The following is a 13,636-nucleotide window of genomic DNA, read 5'->3' as shown; positions in this document are numbered from 1 at the left end:
AACATAGGTATAAGATGCGTACAAGGCAAAACAACACAAAAATTAGCACAAATGCTAATTTTAGCCTTCCAATTGAAGAATTCTAGAGACATGATTTCAGCTCATTAATGGATTATAAGAACCCATCGATGGTGCTCAAAGACTCATCGATGGTCGAGATCGACCATTGGTGGTAAATATGGCTGGTTGCAGATTTGATGATTTAATGACAATAGTTAATCGTTCCTTTTGATCTCCAACTTCTGTTATTTTTAAGATATGTCTTTCCTAGTTGATTAAATACTATATAAGATTGAGATAAAAAAATGAGAGAGCTCTAGGGTTTTAAAAACAAGAGCTTTAGAATTTTAATTTGAGAAGATATTTGATTGATGGTTTTGAACCCTAGAGCCTTACCAGACTCTTTCTCATCGCGTTCAACACATTTGGATCACCTCAGCGATGAGAGTGATTCTTAATTTTATCATTTACATTATTCTTCATCAAGCTACACTTTGACCCATTAAAATATAGTTTGTTAATAAAAAAGAATTGTAAGATATTTCTTATTTCTGTGTTTAAACTGTGTTTAGTTATTTGCTTCAAACTTGTTTTTATGGCATAGTCAATCTAATATTAATTGAGTGTTGGGATTAGATATGACTAGGTGAGTTTACTCATTAAGGAGAGTTAGGTTAAATGATTCGTTTTGGGTAGATTTCAGGATGCGATCTTTATAAGCATACTAAATCAGGTTGTGATTTAGAAGAACTACTGGTATAGTGAGGAAGGCATGAGAATGAAGAATGAAATATAATTATTATCTAAATCACTATAAAATTTTATTTGTCCTTAGATAGTTGTTTTTTTACTTTTATTTTATCTTTTCCGTTGCATATTTTGTGTCTTTATCAAAAAATAGTAGAAACCCTATTCATCCCCTCTAGGCTTGCATCTCAGATCTAACAATGGTATCAGAGCCTTGCTACCCATCTTCAAGATTCATAACCCAGGGCAAAGATATTTAGTTTGACTGCTGCAATGGCTTTTCCTAAGGGACATGCAGTTAACTGACCCCTCTTTTTAATGGGACAAATTACACCTATTGGAAAGCATGTATGAGAGTTTTTTTGTTGTCCACATATTATAACATTTGGACTAGTGTTGAAAATGCATATTGTGAACCTACTACTGTTGTAGAAGAGGTTACTATTATTACCCTTGAGATAAATGAACCACTCAGGATAAAAAGATTTATTCGTTGAATGCAAAAACTAAAAAATTCTCTTCATTATTCTTTAACTAATGAAGGATTTAATTGTCTATCCAATTATTTCTATTGCACATGAAATCTGAAAAACTTTACAAGTTACACATGAGGTGAAAGAGGTGAAACTTACAACACTTGTGAGTAAGTATGAGAATTTCAAGATAAAATCCTCAAAAAATATTTAGGATATGTTCATTCGATTCACAGATGTAGGCTATCTAAAAATTACTACAGATAGATAGTCCTCATAAAATACTGACGATGAAAGTAAAAATCTGACGACTTTCATGATAACAGATGAGAGTTACAAATTAACGACTCTCACATTTCCAAGAGCTAAATGTAAGGATTACAAGCTGACGATCCTTGCAGAATTTGAAGAAGAGATTACATTTGACGATCTATTCAAGGCCAAACGTGGGGGTTCACCCTCGCGTTCCAAACTTCAAATGTGAGGGTCACCTCCGCGGTCCACAAAACCGAATGCGAGGCTCACTCCAGAATGCGAACTTCGTGTTTGACTATTTCAAACATAATTTGAACAGTTCAAAACTGTTTTCCACATAACGAGGGCCATTAAGCCCCTATTATGGAGAGATTTAGGGGGTCGGTTACACCCCTAAATATCTATAAATAGCTAAAATTTCAGCTTAAAAGAAAAAGAGAGAGGAAAAGGGAGGAGGATGAGGGGAATTGAATCTTGAATTCTGTCTACATTGAATTCTAATGATCAAGAGATCAGCTTTTTTTTGGCTTAAGTGATCGATTTCCTTTGCTGAAATTAACTCTTTCTAAGAGTTCCCAACTCGGCCAAAGTTAAAAAAAACTTTCTTAGCAAGTTCTTCCCGATGTAAAAGTCAGAAGTGAAGACCGAAGTTCCACGAAGCAAAGTATTCGGATCGTTAACGGGATACAAGACTCAAGCTCCTATCATCACAAAAAACCCAATATCAAACAAAGGGAAGGATCTCTGTTGATCTTTCTCTCTTTTGTAAATGAGAATCAAATAAAAGGATTGTAATAGCCTTTGTCTAAGTCAGTTAGAGAGGTCTTTACATTTTGAGAGATTGTAATTTCTTTGTCTTAGTCAGTTGGAGAGATTTTACAATTTTCAATTCTCATTATTTCCTTTAAATTTTCCCGTAAACAAAAGATGGTGACTCTGTTAGGGATGAGTTTTTTCACCGATAAAGAAGTGGTGGCGTAATCCAACACCAAGCTCATGTGTACTACTGTCGAAGCTCTGACCGTTGAGTTCGACCAGGCCAAATATGAGGAGTTCCTCTCCACCGGATCGCTTAGCCCCAAGGCTATGCGCAAGATCCGTAAAGTCTCTAAGGAGAATAAGGTTCCTCCTCCCATCGACTCACCAAAGGATCATCTTTCCTTCAGGTAGTACTATTCATACAGTCTTCCCTCAGAAGGAGAAGACTTCGCCTTAACTGAACTTGTCAACTGAGTTGAAGATCCTACACCCGTGCCTAAACAACATGTATCGAGTCACAAGAGATCTGTGCCAACGACTAGCCTGATCAGTATAGAAGGCGACATTGCTGCACAAGCCTTAACTCGGGCAAGGAAGAATGCCGCTCGTCGAAGGAGAAGATCTCTTCGATGTGCACAACTCTAAGATAGCCGATCAATTGATCAAAATGACCCTTGCGAATGCGACCCTCGTGTTTTGAACGCAGAACGCGTTCCTCGCATTACTCAGCCTGAATGCGAGTTTCGACTCCGCGTTCCACAATTAGAACGCAGAGGTCAACTTCACGTTGAACGTGATCGTAAGCTCCGTGCAGCCCAATTAAAACATGATTCTCATGTTCAGAAGGAAGCGGAGCGTGACCCTCGTGTTTGTAATAGCCTTTGTCTAAGTCAGTTAGAGAGGTCTTTACATTTTGAGAGATTGTAATTTCTTTGTCTTAGTCAGTTGGAGAGATTTTACAATTTTCAATTCTCATTATTTCCTTTAAATTTTCCCGTAAACAAAAGATGGTGACTCTGTTAGGGATGAGTTTTTTCACCGATAAAGAAGTGGTGGCGTAATCCAACACCAAGCTCATGTGTACTACTGTCGAAGCTCTGACCGTTGAGTTCGACCAGGCCAAATATGAGGAGTTCCTCTCCACCGGATCGCTTAGCCCCAAGGCTATGCGCAAGATCCGTAAAGTCTCTAAGGAGAATAAGGTTCCTCCTCCCATCGACTCACCAAAGGATCATCTTTCCTTCAGGTAGTACTATTCATACAGTCTTCCCTCAGAAGGAGAAGACTTCGCCTTAACTGAACTTGTCAACTGAGTTGAAGATCCTACACCCGTGCCTAAACAACATGTATCGAGTCACAAGAGATCTGTGCCAACGACTAGCCTGATCAGTATAGAAGGCGACATTGCTGCACAAGCCTTAACTCGGGCAAGGAAGAATGCCGCTCGTCGAAGGAGAAGATCTCTTCGATGTGCACAACTCTAAGATAGCCGATCAATTGATCAAAATGACCCTTGCGAATGCGACCCTCGTGTTTTGAACGCAGAACGCGTTCCTCGCATTACTCAGCCTGAATGCGAGTTTCGACTCCGCGTTCCACAATTAGAACGCAGAGGTCAACTTCACGTTGAACGTGATCGTAAGCTCCGTGCAGCCCAATTAAAACATGATTCTCATGTTCAGAAGGAAGCGGAGCGTGACCCTCGTGTCTCCCTTCCTCAATGTGACCATCACGTTCCTACTCCTCAACACAACCTTCGCATTCTTCCTCGACGCGACCTTCATATTTTAGTGTTATAACACGACCCACGTGTTATTAATACTAAACGTAATGTGATCCATCACGTTCAATAGGACCAACAAGGATTTAAGGTCCATGTTCACCAGGAACCAGTCCCGTCTAACTATAGACTTGGGGTTCCAATTCAAATTTCCTATTCAATGAGTAACTCTTCTCGAGTCTTTGCAGCGACTTGAGAAAGTTCATATCGGGAGAAAGACTGATACAATAAGTCACTCGTTCATGCCAATGTGAACAACTGATTTCTGTGGTCCTCTCGAGATGTCAATGTTGTTTACATACAGCCAAACCGTCGGTGTTTAATCGATTAACGAACATTACCTTGCCAAACAAATGATGATGTTCTCACAAGAAGAAGGCTTCAGAAGATGAGTACCTTGGAGTTACTTCCAATATGCTTAGTATAGGGAAATCATCAATCTGTAACTCTAATAAGTCAGAGATGGATCAGTCTCCTAGCTTAAAAGAGATTCTGAGTGAGTCTGATGGAATCTATAAACATACTCGGACTTGAAAGGGAGTCATACCCCCTGTCAATTATCAAAACTTGGCTAAATGAATTGAGTTTGATGATAAATATTCAGTCATCACAGAATCTCAATCCTCTAGATCTTTCGTAGAACATGAGAGCTCAGCTTATATGGCGAGAAACGCTGATGATCTGGTGAAAAGACTTGATGAGCAACAAGCCATGATCAAGCCATAGCAGGATACCATCAATGAACTCTGGATCCTGATGGCCCAAATTTTTGCAGACAGACCCAAGTCCTAGAAAACAGATACGCCGTCTCAGCGTGAATCTTCTCGAAGAGGAGGATCACCTTCATCTCAACCTTATACATCAAAGGGGAAGGAGAAAGTGGTTGAGAATGAAACTTCTGATTAAGAAGCACACAACCTGAAATCTTCCTCTAAAGAAGGAAGAGAGATTGAGAATGAGCAGAATCTCCAGTCTACTAAAATAGAAGAATTAGAAGCCCGCCTTAATGCCATTGCCAACAGAAGCAACCTCCAAGATGAGAGAGTTATTAGGTCTTATCCTGTCGAATGGGATACAACCCCTTACCCTCTAAAGTTCAAAGTCCCAACTCTGCAAGCTTTTGATGGTACAAGATCACTGAACCAACACATCTATTTTTTCAAATCGCGGGCTGAGAATGTGATAGCAAACGATGCTGTACTGACTCATTTGTTCATTGGAACCCTCAAGGGGGTCACCTTTGAATGGTTCATGAAACTTCCTTCATGGTATATCTAGAAGTGGACGGATCTAGAGAGCCTATTCCTGGCCAGATTCTTTAAAGATGATATGGAAGTCTCTGTCCTTTCTCTTCTTTCTACTAAGCAAAAGAAGGGAGAGCCCATTAAAGTCTTCGTCGAGAGCTTCCGAAGCATAGCTCTTCAATGTCCGACAGGTATGACACAGTCTACTCTGGTGGAGACCTATCAACACAACTTGCAGACCAACCTCTTAGCCTAAATGGGAGTTGTAGAGTGCCGTTCTTAGAGACAGCTCATCTCTCAAGGAGAACAGTCTGAAGAAATCATCACTAGGATTAAAGCTAAAGAAGAAGGCAAGCAAAAGCAATCAGTGCAACGTGGTCCAAGGCAAGCTTCCCGATCAAAGGGAAAAGATACCCTGGCTACTGAAGCTAATACTCAGTTGCCACTTGCCAAGCAGGACAAGGCATCGGGTCATCTAAGAACACCCAAGCAGTACTCTTTCAAAGAGGATCACGTGGTCACTTTATTTATATTTCTTCAGAAGAACAGTAAGTTGAAACTTCCTGAGGTCAAGAAACCCGAAGAGGTGGGAAAGGTGGATGATCCCAACTACTGCTGTCTCTACCATAGAATGCTAGGGCATCCAACAAAGAGAAGCTACATCTTCAAAGATATCCTACAGGTTTTAGTTGACGCTGAAGTGCTCAAATTGAAGCCGGAATAGAAGATTATGACCACTAACATGATATCGGTCCAATTTAGGAATTTTTCACCTATTACAGCTCCAATCGGTGTCATCCCTATCCCTAAGGGAGAGCTGCGTTTGATAAACACTAACCTGCATGGTCATAAAGATAAAGGATTAATACCCCTTACTACTCCAAAAGGAGAAACAATGTGGGTCCATCCCGATTTACTTGATGACCAGCAGTGGACAAGTGTGCCAGAAAAGAAGAAGAGAAGCAACACTAAATCTTCTAATATGATTAGCCTCTCTCTAAATAAAGATGATATACATCTGATCCCTCTTACTGATTCGGAAGAGGAGAGAACTTCTCTTGCGGCCGAGCAAGAAGTAAATCCTGGATCTGGCACCAGGTCAGGAAAGACATACTTGAAAAAGTACGATCAAGCTTCTCAAGAAGCAGAGAAGCAGGCTGAAGAGACTGGGGGTACCATTCTCAAGAAGTCAGCCGATAAAGAGAAGCAAAAGGAAGTTCGCTATAACAAGAACCTTCTCCAACAATAAGCTGGGGGATCAAGCACTCCCTTTCGTTTTAACGTCTTAGCAAAACTAGCCAATATTCCTATCAGGATCACTCTTTATGAGCTTCTGAAGCTGTCCAAGTCCACAAGGAGAGCTCTGATTGAAACTTTAAAGGATACAGAGAGCTTTATCACACAAGTTCCTGTAGTCTCAAAAGCTACAGAAGAACCTTCTTGTGCACAATGTCTGCAAGCTGCAAAAAGTCTACCCTGCATATCATTCACACAAGAAGATATGCAAATCAAGCACAAGCATGATACACCCTTGTACTATACAGGGTATATTAGGTCTTCTAAGGTCAACCGTGTCCAGGTTGACCCAGGATCGGCGCTCAGCATCATGCCGTACATGGTCATGTAATTCTTAGGGATTCCTCTACATCGGCTGAGCTCCACCCAGACTACTATCTTTGGCTTCAATGCTAAAAGCACGCGACCCATGGGCAAAATCAAACTTAAGTGTTAGATTGGAGATCTCAAGTCGGAGGTGACCTGCTACTTCATAGATGCGGACACATACTACAATCTATTGTTGGGACGTCCTTGGATTCATGCGAATCATATAGTTCCGTCTACCCTCTATCAAGTGATGAAATATATCAATAATGAGGGAGAGGTCAGAACCTTGATAGCCGAAAGGCAACTATTAAAGGGTGTGGAGAACTACCTCATTGACTCAGTCTTCTACTTAGATTCCTAAGAACCAAAACCACCAAAATATAATCTTGATAGTAGAAATGAAGCAGACATCGAGCCCGAGCCCGAGAAAGGGTGTTTATTGGAATTAAATTTAAATGTAATTAGCCAAAATGATCTCAACATTAACACTGTAACTTGTGAAGATGAGTGGTACATTAATAAAAATTTCAATTTAACTTACTTGTCTGATGTATCCTCTAAATGTGTGAAAACAGGAACCGATACAGATACAAGTACGGATCCATGACATGCATTGTATGCCAAGGCATCACTTAATATGCCACTCAAGTCATCCTTCGTTACATTCGAGGCGATAGAAGATGCACGGGAAGCTTTCTTCATGGTCTCAACTAAGAAAAAAGGCCAAAAGCCAATCAATTTTAGGAAAATCAACTCTGAGCTATCAAATCAAAAAAGTTCAGAGGATGACCTCGAATTCCCACAATTCCATCATTATGGGTCTAAGTCCCTCCATATGATGAAGAATATGGATTATGATTTAATAAATAGGAATGTTTAAACTTCAGGAAAGGAAGATGAATATCAATTCGATCTTTCACTCCAGAAGGAAAACCTCTTGATTATTATAATAAAACTAGAAGGGGATTAGGCTATATTTCAATGCCCCCTTCTTTAGAAAATGAATATGATGAATGTCTATATCAAGACCACTCATCTGAAACGTCATCATGGGACTCCGATGTTATCATTGATGCAGTCTTCAAAGGTATGTCTGTAAACATGACTTCAGCTAGTCATCCAGGTGATGATGAAGAGGATGATGAAGAGTTTGTTGAATCAAGTAATGATCCTTGGATCAAACGCCTTAATATTTTATGGGATATGCGTTTCGAACAACATGAGCCACCCATAGAAGATAAGGCGATCCAAATAAATATGGGGAACGAAATCAATCCCAAGCCAATCTTCGTAAGCAAGGGGTTATTACCATCTGAGAAAGAAGACCTTATATCTCTCATCAGAGAATATATAGATGTCTTCACTTGGAATTACGAAGACATGCTTGGCCTTGACCCAAAGGTAGCCATGCATCATCTCAATATCCATCCGGATGCAAAACTCATTAAAGAGCAACGATGACGGTCCCGTCCAGAGATCCAGGAAGCAATTGAATTGGAAATCAAAAAGCTTATCGATTCAGGCTTCATCAGGAAGGAACAACACCTTGATTGGGTGGCCAACATTGTTCCTTTGCCCAAAAAAATAGGAATGTTAGAATTTGCATTGATTTTTGTGACCTAAATGCTGCATCTTCAAAAGATGAACTTCCTCTCCCAATCACAGATGTCATGATTAACAATACTTGTGGGTATGAGGGAATGTTTATGGATGGATTCTCATGATACAATCAGATTAAAATGTACCCTAAAGACGAAAAATACACGGCTTTTAGAATACCATTGGGGGTGTACTGTTATATAGTAATGCCCTTTGGACCGAAGAACGCTGGTGTAACCTATTAGCGTGCCATGAGTACGATCTTCCATAAATATCTGCGTAAGAAGGTAGAGTGTTATTTGGATGATATCGTGGTAAAAAGCCAAAAGAAAGGCAATCATCTTTCAGATCCGAAGATGATGTTCGACATCATACGAGCACATCAGCTAAAGATGAATCTAACCAAATCTTTCCTGGGGGTAGCTAGTGGTAAATTCCTCATATTTATAGTCACGTCTAAGGGGATTTCTCTCAACCTAGAAAAGGTTCGTGCCTTCTAAGAAATGCAATCTCCAAAGAACATCAAAAAACTTAGAGGCTTACAAGGTAGATTGGCTTATATCCAAAGATTCTCAAATATTTTAGGATGCTGCCAGCCCTTAACCATATTGATGAAGAAAAGAGTCTCATTCATTTGGGATGAAGACTGCCAAAAGGCGTTTGAGGAAATCATGCGATACCTCACCTAACCACCCGTTCTAGTGGCCCTAACATTAGGAAAACCATTCCTGTTATATGTGAGAGCCATGGATCATTCTCTTGGAGCTTTGTTAGCCCAAAACAATGATCAGGATCATGAACAAGCAATCTACTACCTCAGATGAACTATGATTGGAGCTGAACACTGGTACAATCCAGTGAAAAAAGAATGCATTGCCTTAGTGTTCACCGTCCAGAAAATACGACACTACCTGGTCGAAAAATTTATCCACATCATTTCCAAAGTAAATCCTTTGAGAGTACTTATGACAAAACCTTCTTCATTGAACTGCCACCTTGAAAAATGGGCGATACTTCTATCGTAATATACAATGCGATTCATGCCTCGAAGGCTATTAAAGGCCAAACCCTAGCAGTTTTCTTAGTTGACCATCCGGTACCTGATTCTCTCAAATTATATGAAGATTTACTAGATGAGATTGCAGAAGCTTGCATGACTCAAGAATTCATGAAAGTATGGAAATTGTTCTTCGATGGTGAATCTAGAGAAATACCCGATGGAAGAATCACAGTCGGCGTGGGGGTTGTACCCGTGTCCCTAACTGGTCATGTGATCCCAAGAGGATTCTTCCTAATCGAGCCATGCACCAATAATATGGCAGAGTATAACACTTTGCTGTTAGGGATGCAGTTGGCTGAGTAACTCAACATTCAACATCCCGAGGCCTACGATGATTCTCAACTCTTCGTAAATCAAGTCCAAGGAGAATATGAAGTATGCAATGAAGATTTTCTCCCATACCACTTTACGACATTAAAGTTAGCCTAAATGTTTGAAGGCTTCTTTATCGGATACATTCCGCGCTAACAAAATACATATGCAAATGCTTTAGGCTCGCTGGCAGTTTCATAAGCATTACCACCAAAGGCAGGAGCAAAGATATTCGTCGCAAGTCATGAATTATATCACCCCAAGTTCCCTCTAGAAGATTAATCAGAAGGGACAATAGCAAAGATTGTCTAAGAAACTTCTATTGATCTCAAACCAAGAGACTAGAGATTCTAATATATCGATTATGTCTTGTACGGCATACTACCCGATGATCCTAAAGAAGCAGCTGCCGTCAAAAGAAAAGCCCTTCGATTCTACTACAATGCGGCTTCTCGAACATTATATCGAAAATCGTATGATGGAGTTTTGCTTCGTTGCCTTTCTAGAAAAGAAGCCAAGAAGATCTCAAAGAAGCTCATGGCAGAATGTGTGGAGCTCATCAATCCGGACCTAAATTACAGGATCGACTCCAAAGAATCGGCTATTATTGGCTAAAAATGATAGCAGATGGCATCGTTTATGCTAAACGATGTCATGCATGTCAAATCCATAGTGACTTCATCCATCAAGCACCAGGGAATCTGCATCCAACATCTTCATCTTGACCATTCGAGATTTGGGGAATGGATATCGTTGGACCTATCTCCTCACCAACATCCAAAGGACATCAGTTTATCTTGCCAATAACCGATCACTTCTCCAAGTGGGCAGAAGCAATTCCTTTGAAAGAAGTCAAGACTTCAAACGCGATCAAATTCATTAAACATTATGTCATCTACCTCTTTGGCATACCAAGATAAATAGTTCATGACAATGGAACTTAATTCGTTAGCCACAGCTTCTAGAGATTATGCAACAAGTTCAAAATTCAAAACGTCACATCAACGGTATATTATCTGCCAGCTAATGGCCTGCAGAAGCTTTTACTAAAACTATTGTGAAGCTTCTCAAAAAGTTTGCCTGTAAAAGTCGACGTGACTGGGACAAAAAACTTGGCGAATGTCTATGGGCTTATCGCACAACGGTAAGAACCCTGACAAAGCTACTCCCTTCTCTTTGGCTTATGGATGCGAAGATGTAATACAATTAGAAATTTAGATTCCATCCCTAAGAGTTGCTCTTGCAACTGGGATGACTGATGAAGAACAATATCAACTACGCCTTCAAGAATTAGAAGCATTAGACAATAAGCAGCTTCAAGCCCAACAACAGATCGAGTTATACCAAGCTCGAATATCAAAAGCCTACAACAAAAAGGCCAAAGAAAGGATATTCAAAAAAGGCGACCTTGTCTTAGCAGTCAGGCGACCTATGGTTATGACACATAAGACAAAAGGGAAGTTCAATCCTAAATGGGAAGGACACTTTGTAGTAGAGTCAGTCTACTCAAATAGAGCTTACCGTCTCATTAACCAAAAAAGTGATAGGTTCATGATGCTAATTAACAGGAGGTATCTTAAGAAGTATTACCCCTAAAAAAATCATGAAACTCCCCTCTTCCCCTGCTAAGTCTTATTTAAGACTGGAGGTCGGTTATTCATTATTTCTCTAATAGAATAATGAACCGTCAATGCTGTCATGTTAACAATACACCTTTGACAGCCCAAGCACTTCAACAACAACTTATCAATCTTATCCAACAAAATGATAAGATCACAAAAATTATTAAGTTAACACTACATCTCTGATGACAAAACCAACTTATCAACCCTTTTCAATAGGGTGATAAGTCCACAAAAATCTTGTTCAAATCACAAGTGTAAAAATCAAGTTAACACTACACCTTTGATGACAAAACCAACTTACTAATCCTCTTCAATAGGGTGATAAATCCACAAAAATCTTGTTCAAATCTCAAGTGTAAAAATTATCAAGTTAACACTACACCTCTGATGACAAAACCAACTTATCAACCCTCTTCAATAGGGTGATAAGTCCACAAAAATCTTGTTTAAATAATAAAAAATTATTAAGTTAATACTACACCTCTGATAAGAAAATCAACTTATCAACCCTCTTCAATATGGTGATAAGTCCAGAAAAAATATTGTTCAAATAACGAGTGTAAAAAAAGTCATAAAGTTAATACTACACCTCTAATGATAAAATCAACTTATCAACCCTCCTCAATAGGGTGATAAGTCCACAAATATCTTGTTCAAATCACAAGTACAAGAATCATCAAGTTAACAGTACACCTCTGATGATAAAACCAACTTATCAACGCTCTTCAATAGGGTGAAAAGTCTACTAAAATCTTGTTCAAATCACAAGTACAAAAGTCATGCCGAGTTAATACTACACCTCTTGCACCATCAACTATTTTCGTTGTTTCAAGTTAAAACATAGCACAGAAAGAGACAGGGAAAACGAAAATATTATCAATTTTTATTCAAAATACTAGAGAGTGCTACAAAATTACTAGTTTATTCTTATCAAAAGAACGATACATAATTAAGCTTCCGGACCCATCAGTTTAACAGATGCAAGGCAAGACCTGACGTTCGAAAGCTTCTTCTTGTGTGTTGCATGTGTCGTTTTCGCAGCTCGTCTTCTAAGCTCCTCTTCAGTCGGCGATGCAGTATCAACCTCCTTCTTGATTTCATCAAGAATTTGTACCTCCTTGCAGTGCTATTCAAAGACTTCTACACTCTTGAGAGAAAGTCCCTTCACAACAAATTCTTCCTGGGCAAGTTGGACTTCTCTCTGAGATAAGTCCCCTTGCAGTCAGGTGATAACCTTTTTCGTCTGAGCAATGAAGTCTTAAGAAGTTCGTATGGCAGTGACGAAAGTGGCCAACTCCGATTGTATTTGGTCGTGCTGCTCTTGCAAGGATGCGATGTGTGATTCCCTTTCAGCCAAATTTTTTTGCATGACTTCTTGTTGATGTACTAGTTCAACTTGTATCTCAGTAAAAGCCAGTTCAGCCTGTGCATCAAGATCAACACGTCTAAGGTCCTGTAGAGCCTTTAGGTCTTCCTCTAGACGAGAGATGCCCTCTGTACAATGCTCAATACACTAGGCGTCACCCAGACACTTGATGTTGTTCATGTAGTATATCAGGAAAGGCCTGAAAGCTTCAAAAGTACCTTGCCCAACACTGACAATACTGATAGTGTAACAACCGTAATTTTTGATACATGTTTAAATAAATTTTCTAGTATTTAAAATATTAAATTTTATTTTATTAACATTTTCCTAATTTCTAGAAATTTTCTGAGTTTCAAAATAAATAAATAAAATATATAGTCTTGAATTTATTATTTTTGCTAAATATTAATTTATGATTTAGTGAATTTTTTCATAATCATTTGGTCACTTATATCATCTATATTATTATTATTAATGTGATTCTGAGCATAGATTAGCATATAAATATAAATATATTTGGTTATTAATAATTTATTAATATTATTTATTAATATAATATTTAACCAATGTATTTATTTTTCTTGTGTTTGGTTCGCATAGAAAAAAAGGAAAACTTTTGTAAACAAAGCATAAAAGGAAAAAAATCTGACGTGGCAGAGTTTTCATCAATTACACTTGGTTGGGGAAGGAAATCGGAGAGGGAAAAAATCTTAGTTGGCGGCGATTTCAGCAGAGTTTTCCCTCTTCCATTCGAGCGAACCAAAACAGCACAAAGAAATGGACGGAAACAAAAAAGCTAACGTGGAGGGTT

This window comes from Asparagus officinalis, chromosome 3, assembly GCF_001876935.1.
Source record: "Asparagus officinalis chromosome 3, Aspof.V1, whole genome shotgun sequence".
Lineage (NCBI taxonomy): Eukaryota > Viridiplantae > Streptophyta > Magnoliopsida > Asparagales > Asparagaceae > Asparagus > Asparagus officinalis.
Note: the sequence above shows the minus strand (reverse complement) of the source record.